Here is an 11,585-nt window from a genome sequence, read left to right on the forward strand (position 1 = left end):
TTGTTATGCACTCAATGTTTGTGTCTTCCCTGCCCCCAATTCCTGTGTTGACGCCTAAACCTCTAATGTGACCATGTTTGGAGGCAGGGCCTTGGGGAGCTAGCTGGTCAGGGGGTGGAGCCCTTATATAGAAGACACAAGAGATGGATCTCCCTTTCCCATGTGATGACACAATGAGACCACGGCCATCCGTACACCAGGAAAAGAGCCCTCGCCACACAGTAGCCTCCAGAACAGTGAGATACAAAGTCCAGGCCATCTGCGGCATTCTGTTATAGCAGCCAGCACGAACTAAGACATTGTGAAGTTTCAATATTAGCAAGTACTTTGTGTAAACATGCTTGTTTTTATTTCATATGAGTTGGATCCATGAAATTCATATGTTGAAGTCCTAACCCCAGGACCTCAGCATGTGACTGATGGGGCGGGGGGAGCATCTAAACAGTGACTAAGTTAAAGGGAGGTCGTGAGGGCAGAGCTGAATCCAGTTTGGCCAGTGTCCTCAAAAGTAGTAACTTGGACACATGGAGACACACGGAGAGACAGAGACACCCAGAGAGGGAAGGCCATTTGCCAGCTGGGAAGACAAAAGAAACCAGCCCTAGGGCTGCCATTGTGGTGCAGAAAGTTCAGCCAACAGCGTGGATGAGAGCACTGGCTCCAGTAGTGGCTGATCCAGCTCCCTGCTAATGCACCTGGGAAAGCAGAGGAAGATGACCCAAGTGCTTAGGCTCCTGCCACCCACACCTGAGAGACCCAGATGAAGCTTCTGGCTCCTGATTTCAGCTTGGTACAGCCCCAGCTGTTGTGGCCATTTGTGGATAGAAGATTCTCCCACTCTCTCCCTCTAACACCACCTTCCAAATAAATAATCTTTTTTAAAAGAAGGAGGAGGAGGAGAGAATAAGTTTCTGCTGTGTAAGCTGCTAAATCCATGATATTGTGTCCTAGCAGCCTTGGAAAATTAGTGTATTATAATGAAGAAGGTGTTGTTCAATGAAAGTGTGGCTTCAGGGCTGGCATTGTGGCATAATGGGTTAAGTTGCCTCCTGCAATGCCAGCTGCCCAAATGGGCACTGTGTCGAGTCTGGGTTGCTTCACTTCCGATCTGACTCCCTGATAATGTGCCTGGGAAAGCATCTGAGGATGGCCTGAGCACCCATGCTTGGGCCCCTGCACCCATGTGAGGGACCTAGAAGAAGCTCCTGGCTCCTGGCTTCAGAATGACCCATGCAGCCATTTGGAAGACCTTTCTCTCTCTCTCTCTCTCTCTCTCTCTCTCTCTCTGTAACTCTGTCTTTGAGATACATAAAATAAATCTAAAAAAAGAGCTGTGGTTTCAGTTGTGCCTGTGTGTCCTGGGTCTCAGTGTAGGATGCATTTCTTATTGTGGAGGTGCGTGTCAAAATGTTTGAAAAACACTGAGCTACAAGAAGCAAAAGAGTTTGCCTGTTGCTTTAAAGGAGGCCAATGGAACCAGAAGCTTCCACATGGCAAACCTAGAGAAACCCTGGCCCCATATCTGCCAGGGGGAGGACTGAGGGGGAAAGAATGGCTTCTCTGGCCTGGCATTTTGGGTGAGAGAGACCCCAGGGTAAGGGTTCTAAGGTACAGTCTGGGAATAGAACTGGGGTGGGGGGCCTCTGTGAACTTGCATGGAAAAAGAAGGTACATTTGCTTCCACCAACAGCTATTTCCTTTTGTTATAAAGGCCAACGACAGATTTCAGTGATCTCCGCAGTAGCTGCCACTTTGTCACTAATGGGAGTCACATCCTTGGGTATTTCCAAATCACATTACACAAACTGTCCCTCCATATACTTACTACAACCACCACTATATTGAAGGCACATGCGTTATGAGGTTTACTGATAAAGGTGGTTATTGCATGAGTCAATAAGGAAGCACAGGCATTACTATGCACGGGGTTTTTATATAACTGTGTATATAATCTGTTCCCTTTGGAGCCCTGCATATCTTTTTTTTTTTTTCCAAGATTTGGGTTGGCACTGTGGTGTAGCAGGTTACAGCCCCAGCCTGGAGCACCGGCATCGCAAATGGGCGCTCCACTTCTAATTCTGCTACTTGCTAATGGGCCTGGGAGAGCAGTGGAAGATGATCCAAGTCCTTGGGCCCCTGCTTCCCTGTGGGTGACCCAGAAGAAGCTCCTGGCTCCTAGCTTCAGATGGGTGCAGCTCTGCTGTTGCAGCCATTTGGGGAGTGAACCAGTGGATGGAAGACCTCTCTGTGTGTGTGTGTCTCTCCTTCTCTCTGTAACTCTACCTCTCTCTCTCTTTCTCTTTCTCTCTCTCTCTTTTTAAGATTTATTTATTTATTTGAAAATCAGAGTTACACAAAGAGAGAAGGAGAGGCAGAGAGAGAGAGAGAGGTCTTCCACCCGCTGATTCTCTCCCTAATTGGCCACAATGGCCATGGCTGGAGCTGTGCCGATCTGAAGCCAGGAGCCAGGAGCTTCTTCCAGGTCTCCCACGTGGGTGCAGGGGCCCAAGGACTTGGGCCATCTTCCACTGCTTTCCCAGGCCATAGCAGAGAGCTGGGTTGGAAGTGGAGCAGCCAGGACTTGAACCGGCACAGGTGGAGGCTTTACCCACTATGTCACAGTGCCGGCCCCAACTCAACGTCTCAAATAAATAAACCTTTTTTTTTTTTTTTAAGATTTATTTCATTTATTTGCCAGAGTTACAGAGAGAGGGAGAGACAGAGAGAAACATCTTCCATCCACTGGTTCACTCTCCCAATGCCTGCAATGGCTGGAGCCAGGCCGATCTGAATCCAGGAGCTTCCTCTGCGTCTCCCACACAGGTGCAGGGACCCAAGCACTCAGGTCATCCTCCACTGCTTTCCCAGGTCACAACAGAGAGCCGGATTGGAAGAGGAGCAGCCGGGACTAGAACCAGCATCCATATGGGATGCGAGCACCATGGGCAGAGGCTTAACCCTCTTCACCACAGCAACGACCGGCCCCTGACCAGTCTCTTCTAACTGAGGTCTGGGCCCCGCACTTGCTATCTCCCTACAGCTCCCTCTGCATTCCCCACCTTTGCTCTGGTAGTGCAGCCCCAGGTTCCTGGCCAGGCAGTGGTACCTGGACCAGGAAATGACTCCCAGGACCATGACCCCAGGACGGCTGAGGACCACCCAAGAGACTGTGTGTTGGCATCCTGGGGCCACAGGGCCACCCAGCTATCTGGAGGCCCATGGAAGCATGGCCAATGTCACCATCAGTGAGAATGGGCACCCGTTGAGTTCTACTTCTCCTGAAAGTGCTGGCTTTATTTTGGTGGCCTCCTTGGCCATGCCACTTCATAGGTAGGCGCTTGGCACCACAAAATACCTAATTTTCTCTCCACACTTTGCTCCACCGATGGTCACGTGGAATTTATCCACCTCCCACCTGCGCACTCAGCCGGCCAGCTCGGTCAGCCGGCCCTGCCTCGTTTTCCCCACGTGCCACTGCACTCCCATTCTGGCCCGCAGCCAACATCGCAGTTCCTCACCCTTGGAATGACAGAATATGACACCTGGAGGTGGAGGGCAAAGACCACTGCTAATTCTCCTCCAGCCAACTCCATTCATTCTAGGGGAGGCCAGCCCAGCGAAAACACCTGCTGGTCGACTCCGCGCGGACCGCGTGACAGTGGCACGCACTGGCCTCTAGAGGGCTCCCCAGGAACGAACAGCAGGCGTAGGAGCCTCTCCGGACCGTGGGGGTGGGAAGCCTGAGTCACCAGCCAGCCTGGAGAGTGAGCGGCTGAAACAAACCCTGAAGGCATCCCTTGGGCCGCAGCGCTCACCTGATTGCTCCTGTCTGGTCTGTTTGCCCCCGGGTCTCCGCCCACTGCCCATGTTTGTCTATGGGTGATCACGCTGCGGGGTGGATTCTGGACTGCCCGGGGCAGCGCCTGCTCTCCTCATTAGGACCCAAGCGTTGCCTCCCCAGAGACACTCCTGCTTTAGGCAAGAAGGTGCAGCAGGCGTATCTGGAAAGTAACCAGCCTGGGGCCAGTGTGTCTCTGCAATCTCATCTAGGCTTCTATCTAGGAAGAAACCATGTTCTGTGCAACGTTTGGCTTCGATTTTTCTCTTTAAGCTGCCTGTAAGAAGCGCTTAATAAAGACAGTCCCCAACTTATCATAGTGTTGACTTAGTGATTTTCCAAAGATAGGATGGTGAGGAAATGATACAGTAGAAACTGCGCTTTAAATTTTTAAATTTTTTTTTTTTTTAACAGCTCCGGGGGTTGTTTTGTTTTACTTGGCTTTTAGAGGGCTTAACGTGTGCAATACGCACGTTGATTCTCTCGGCAAGGATCTTGCTCTTACCCTGCTCACAACCATGCCCACAGCACGCTGGGTCACACTGCAGACTCTTCCAGTTTGGCCGCGGGGACAGGCCTGGCATTCCTTTTTGAAGAGTACCAGACCCCCCCCCCCCCCCCCCCCCCGGTGTCGACAATATCACCCTTCATGCAGGTGCACATTTATGTGACCACTGGAGCGACTGACTCCACGTTTTCTAGTAGGTCTGGAAAACATCTTTCAGGTGCGTTTCCTCTTTCCCTTTGTGTTCCTCATCCTGGTGCGCCGCTGGAAGATGGCGCTTGCGACTGAAAGGAAAAGAGAAAGTTTTGAATTTTGATCTTTTCCCGGGCTAGTCGTCTGTGGTGCAATCCTGTCTCCCAACGCTGGGCGGCGTCCGAGAGCACAGCTGCAGTCAGATCAGGAGAAGCAAACGGTGCTCTCCAGTGCGGTGTTGCTAAGCTGGGATGCCCAGGACGTTGGGTGCATGAATGCATCTTTTTAAAAATATTTTATTTATTTATTTGAGAGGTAGAGTTACATGCAGTGAGATGGAGAGAGAGAGAAATGTCTTCCATCTGCTGGTTCACTCCCCAAATGACCACAACAGCCAGAGCTGAGCTGATCAGAAGCCAGGAGCCAGGAGCTTCTTCTGGGTCTCCCACGTGGGTGCAGGGGCCCAAGGACTTGGGTCATCTTCTGTTGCTTTCCCAGGCCATAGCAGAGAGCTGGATAGAAAGAGGAGCAGCGGGGACTAGAACTAGCGCCCATACAAAATCCTGATCCGCGAAGCCAGGAGCCAGGTACTTCTCCTGGTCTCGCATGGGGTGCAGGGCCCAAGGACTTGGGCCATCCTCCACTGCCTTCCCGGACCACAGCAGAGAGCTGGCCTGGAAGAGGGGCAACCAGGACAGAATCCAGCACCCCGACCGGGACTAGAACCCGGTGTGCCGGTGCCGCAAGGCAGAGGATTAGCCTAGTGAGCCACAGCACTGGCAATGCAGCCATTTTTGACATCACTTGCTCTATGCCTTCACTCATTCCCCTAGTCATGTGTGTGATTGTGTGCATTTGTGTACAGCCACTCCCTCCCCCATCCCGACCACTGGAAAACAAGTTCAGGCTTTCTAAAAATACTTGAGGATGCATCCCTGAAGAGTAATAATTTTCTCCTACAAAACTTCAATATCATTATGTTGCTGCGATGAACTCCTGGGTCCCCAAAGGACCCGGGTCCTTGTTATGCAGTTAGCCGCGCAGGTGACAGCAGGTGGATCATCAGCAGCAGGCACCAGGTGCCAGGCAGTTGCTTCCAGTTGGTCCCAAGGGCCACACATTGGGCCACTGCTGCCTGATTCTAAGAGGCCGGACATCCAGGGTCCAGGCTTCTCAGGCACAAACAACCCACTCATCTTTCTAGTTTATGTTTCAAATCTTATTCTTTCGAACAGGACATGTAGTCTTTGCACAGGGCAAAAGTCCTCTCGCTCCTATGTCTCAGTTCCTTTCCCTGGAGGGCAAAGGACCAGCCCCAAGATTGCCTATGGATGGACAGGCACATTTGTGTGTAAACATGGTCCCTGTCCTTCCCAGAGACAGTAGCGCCTTATGCACTGTTCTGCTCCTGGTTTCACCTGCGCTTAACCAATACATAAGTAGAAGATAGGCCCAGTCTTGTATTGGAAACTGGTTCTACATCCAGATCGCTTTGTTGGGATCCAGCTTCCACTGTGAGACTTTCCAGGCAGAGGCTGGCAGTCTCTGCTACTTTAGGAGATGGGCTCTTGGCCGCAGCATTGTGATGTGAGAGGCTCTGTGACAAAGGGCATCCGCCTGCAGACTCCCGCCAGGCACTGCCAGCAGAAATCCAGGTCTCCTGTGGAAGACAATCCTGTCTAGAACCAAACTGATTCCCAGCTGCCCGTGTGCCTGTGCCGCACATCACAGCACTGGCTCTCTTCCCAGCACGATGTACCCACATGTGTCCCTTCTAATATGTAACTTCACAGCAAAAGACTGCGAAGTTCCCAGTTTCCTGGATGCCTCACGGACTATTTATTTATTTATTTATTTATTTTAAAGATTTATTTATGGGGCTGGAGCTGTGGCGTAGCATGTAAAGCCATCATCTGAAACACTGGCATCCTATATGGGCGCCAGTTTGTATCCCGGCTGCTCTACTTCTGATCCAGCTCTCTGTTACGGCCTGAGAAGGCAGTAGAAAATGGCTCATGTCCTTGGGCCCCTGCACCTGTGTGGGAGATCTGAAAGAAGCTTCTGGCTCCTGGCTTTAGATAGGCATAACTCCGGCCGTTATGGCCAACTGGACCAGCGGATGGAAGACCTCTCTTTCTCTGCCTCTCCTTCTCTGTGTAACTCGACTTTCAAATAAATAACTAAATCTTTTTTTTTTTAAATTGACTTTCAGATAAATAAATAGATCTTTTAAAAAATCTATTTATTTGAAATAATAGCCACAAATAACCACAAAAAAGCCAGGAGCCTGGAACTTCATCCGTATCTCCCATGTGGGTGACAGGGGCCCAAATATTTTGGGCCATCTTCTGTGCTCTCCCTGGCACATTAACGGGGAGCTGGACTGGAAGTGGAGCAGCTGGGACTCGAACCCACACTCATATGGAATGCTGGCATTGCAGGTGGCAACTTAACCCTCTGCAGCACAACACTGGCCCCTATTTTGTGGACACTACTGAGTTCCTAGCACTCTTGGAAAGCATGCAGAATACCCACCATGAGCAATTTGGGGTTTTCTATCTTTGATTTTTCGGAGCTGAGGGCAAAGGACAACTTGTCCTCACTGGCACTGACGACGTACCAACAACAGCAGATAAATCTGAGACCTCTGCATTTCGACCAGGATTAGAACCGGGATGCCGACTTAGCTCTATTTCTTTTCCTCTGTGGATAGGCCTCTCCGAGAATGCGCCAATTCTCAGCATTAATATTTATGATGGGAAGAAAATGCGGCTGAGCCTCCTTGAGTCTGACAAGAGGCATAAGGAAGAAATTTTGCAGAGTACAAAATAGCTAGAGTGAATGGTGTTAAGTCTGAGGGACAAATGGGGTAAAATGATACCTCTGATGCAGAAGAGTAATCATGTTACGAGAAACACAAATGTTTTAGAATGGCAGAATGACATTCATGGTCATGAGAAATTTGGCATTGTTGTAGTTGTAGCTACACAAAGGAAAGCTGAACATCCAAAAACATATTCTCTCAAAATCAGGGCCAAATTCAGGAGCAGCCCCACAACCACTGCTTGAGAAAAATCCGCAAGATAATCCTAACTATAGAAATGCAAATCTCCACTTCAGTGGTCTTGGCCTTGTTCTCCGAGCTAAGTGGGTCCTTCTGTTGGTTGGGGAGAAGAAAGCGAAGAGACGCTGAGAACAGCTTTCCGTGCCATTAGAAGAGACTGGGGCAGTGGGAGAAAGCTTTGGCAGCACCGCACTGATCCGAAGGCAGGAGCCAGGTGTTTCTCCTGGTCTCCCATGTGGGTGCAGGGCCCAAGGGCCTGAGCCATCCTCCACTGCACTCCCGGGCCACAGCAGAGAGCTGGGCTGGAAGAGCAGCAACCGGGACAGAATCCGGCGCCCTGACTGGGACTAGAACCCGGGGTGCCGGCACCACGGGTGGAAGATTAGCCTATTGAGCCGCGGCACTAGCCAGGTTGTAGTCTTATAAAACAGCAACAGCGGGGGCCAACTGGGTTAAGCTGCAGCCTGCAATGCTGGCATCCCATATGGATGCCGGTTCGAGTCCCGGCTACTCTGCTCCCCATCCAGCTCCTTGCTAATGTGCCTGGGAAAGAAACAGAGGATGGTCCAGGTGCTTAGGCCCCTGCACCCATGTGGGAGACCCTGAGAAAGCTCCTGGCTTTGGGTAGCCATCTGGGGAGTGAACCAGCAAACGGAAGATCTCTTTTTCCCTCTCTCTCTGTAACTCTGAATTTCAAATAACAAGATAAATCTTTAATAATAATTTAAAAAAAAAACTCCAACAATAGAGACAAATCTACCTGTCATGAAGTTCATGCTGGAATTTTTTTTTTTTTACTTTTTTAAAAGATTTATTTGAAAGGCAGAGTTACAAAGAGGCAGAGGTAGAGAGAGAGAGAGAGAGAGAGAGAGGTGGGGGGGTCTTCCATCCTCTGGTTCACCCCTCAATTTGCTGCAACGGCCAGAGCTGCACCAATCCAAAGCCAGGATCCAGGAGCTTCCTCCAGGTCTCCCACATGGGTGCAGGGGCCCAAGGACTTGGGCCATCTTCTACTGCTTTCCCAGGCCATAGCAGAGAGCTACATCCAAAGTGGAGCAGCCGGGACGCAAACCAGCACACATAGGATGCTGGCAGTGCAGGCGGCAGCTTTACCCTCTACACCACGGCGCTGGCCCCACCAAAATGTTTTTTTTAATTTTTAATATTTACTTATTTATTTGAAAGGCAGAATAGGGGGTGGAGTGGGGGTAGGGACCAGGCTGAAGGCAAGAGTCTTGAATTAGAGGCAAAGGAGACTTTCCTAGGTATAGTCCAGCAAGAGCATCAATAGCACGCTTGCTGATTATATCTTTTTTTTTTTTTTTTTTTTTTTTTTTTTTTTGTTCCTCTGCCTTAAGCCTCATGGAGTTGAGCCAGCGGTGCCAGACAGTTTCTGTGCATTCAGGGAATTTGTGTCTCGGCTGAGAATCGCTGAGCTGGAGGAACCTGCTGCTGGTTGATAGAAAGCAGAAAGCAAACCTGCTCTTTGTCCTGGAGGGAACTTCCTCATCCCTGGAGCTTCTGTTGCAAATGCAACCCTGAGAAACAGCCCAGGTAGAGGTGGTCAGGGAGCTGTATTCCTGGCAAAACCCAGCAAGATGAGCAGGAGAGTGAGAGACCCAGGCAGGACCGTCTCTGCCCACGCAGCTTTCCTATGTCACATTGCATTCGTCAGATGATATGAGAAGTCCCTAAAGAGCTTCCCGAGTGATCCACCCTCTGAGAATTTGCTAGATGGCCACGCTGATGGCACCACCAAAACTAAACATAGTAGAGCAAAGTTTATTAACACACCAGGGGGACTCTCAGGGGACGTGGGATTTCATTAGCAGGAAGGGTGACAGGCTTTCAGAAATGGCAAGGAAGACAGAAGCCAGAGTGTTTATGCATTAGTTAGGAATGGGCTACATTTCATACAAGGTGTCACCTGATTGGCTGGATTTGAACCTTAACCAACTCTCCCAGGTACCACCAAATTGTAGTCTCTCTCTCTCTCTCTTTTTTTTTTTTTTTTTTTTTTGACAGGCAGAGTGGACAGTGAGAGAGAGAGAGAGAGAGACAGAGAAAAAGGTCTTCCTTTTTCTGTTGGTTCACCCTCCAATGGCTGCTGCAGCCGGCGCACTGCGGCCAGCGCACTGCACTGATCCGAAGGCAGGAGCCAGGTGCTTCTCCTGGTCTCCCATGGGGTGCAGGGCCCAAGGGCCTGAGCCATCCTCCACTGCACTCCCGGGCCACGGCAGAGAGCTGGGCTGGAAGAGGAGCAACTGGGACAGAATCCGGCGCCCTGACCAGGTCTAGAACCTGGGGTGCCGGCGCCACAGGTGGAAGATTAGCCTATTGAGCCCCGGCACTGGCCAGATTGTAGTCTTATAAACAGAACACACATGGGATATGTGGAGTATCAGTTAAGGAGGGAATCAGGGGAGACACATGGGAGGACACCAGTGGGCAACCCCCTGTCAAATGGAACTATGTGAAGCAGTTGTCACTCAGACATCAAGAACTGGGGTCAGTGTTGATGGTGCAGTGGGTTAAACTGCCAGCAGCAACATTGGCATCCCATATTGCAGTGCTGGGTTAGAGACCCAGTTGTTCCACTTCTGATCCAGCTTCCTGCTAATGCATCTGAGAAAGCAGCAGGAGATGGCCCAAGTGCTTGGTCCCCTGCCACTCATGTGGGAGACCCAGATGAAGTTCTGGGCTTCTGGCTTTGGCCTGGTTCAGGACTGGCTGTTCTTGCCATCTGTGGAGTGGTTAGAAATCTCTCTCTCTCTCCCCCTCTCTCTGTCAGTCTGCCTTTCAAATAAATACATCTTAAAAAAAAAAAAAAAAAAAAAAAAAGGCCAGCACTGTGGCAATAAGCCTCTTCCTGCAGTGTCAGCATCCCTTATAGGCAATGGTTTGTTTCCCGGCTGCTCCTCTTCAGATCCAGCTCTTTTTTTTTTTTTTTTTTTTTTTTTTAAGATTTGTTTATTTGAAAGTCAGAGTTACACAGAGAGAGGAGAGGCAGAGAGAGAAAGAGAGGTCTTCCATCCAATGGTTCACTCCCCAATTGGCTGCAACGGCCGGAGCTGTGCCAATCCGAAGCCAGGAGCCAGGAACTTCTTTCCGGCCTCCCAAGCAGGTGCAGGAGCACAAGGACTTGATGAGGGCCAGCTCCTTGGTGAGAGCCTGGGAAAGTAATAGAATATGGCTCAGGTGCCCTGCATCTGTGTGGGAGACTCAGAAGAAGCTCCTGGTTCCTGGCTTAGGATCAGCTCAGCTCTGGCCATTTGGGCCATTTGGGGAGTGAACCTGTGGATGGAAGACCTCTCTCTCTGTCTGTCTTTCTCTTTGTCTGTAAGTATGGCTCTTAAGTAAATAAATAATCTTTTTTAATTAATTATGTATTTATTTAATTTATTTGAAGGGCAAAGAGTGAGAGTGACAGATTGAAAGAATTCTCAAACTCATTGGTTCACTCCCCCAAAGCGTGCAATAGCTGAGGCTAGGCTAGGCTATAGCCAAGACTCTGGAACTCAGTCTTGGTCTCCCATATGGGTGGCAGGAACTCAATCACTGTTGTTTTTTTTTTTTTTTTTTTTTAGATTTATTTTATTTATTTGAAAGGTAGAGTTACAGACAGGGAGGTCTTCCATCCTCTGGTTCACTCTCTAAATGGCCACAATGGCCGGAGCTGGGCCAATCTGAAGCCGAAAACCAGGAGCTTCCTCCTGTCTCCCATGTGGTTGCAGGGGCCCAAGAACTTAGATCATTCTCTTCTGCTTTCCTAGGCGCACTTGCAGGGAGCTGATCAGAAGTGGAGCAGCTGGGACTTGAACTGGCAACCATATGGGATGCTGGCGCTGCAGGCCTGGGCTTTAGCCCGCTACATCATAGCGCCAGCCCCACAATCACTTCATGCCCTACATGCTGCCTCCCATGGTGTGTATTAGCAGGAAGCTGGAATCAGGTGTGGATCTGGGCCTCAAAATCAGCCATTCTGA

The sequence above is a fragment of the Oryctolagus cuniculus genome, chromosome 3, assembly GCF_964237555.1.
Source record: "Oryctolagus cuniculus chromosome 3, mOryCun1.1, whole genome shotgun sequence".
Taxonomy (NCBI): Eukaryota; Metazoa; Chordata; class Mammalia; order Lagomorpha; family Leporidae; genus Oryctolagus; species Oryctolagus cuniculus.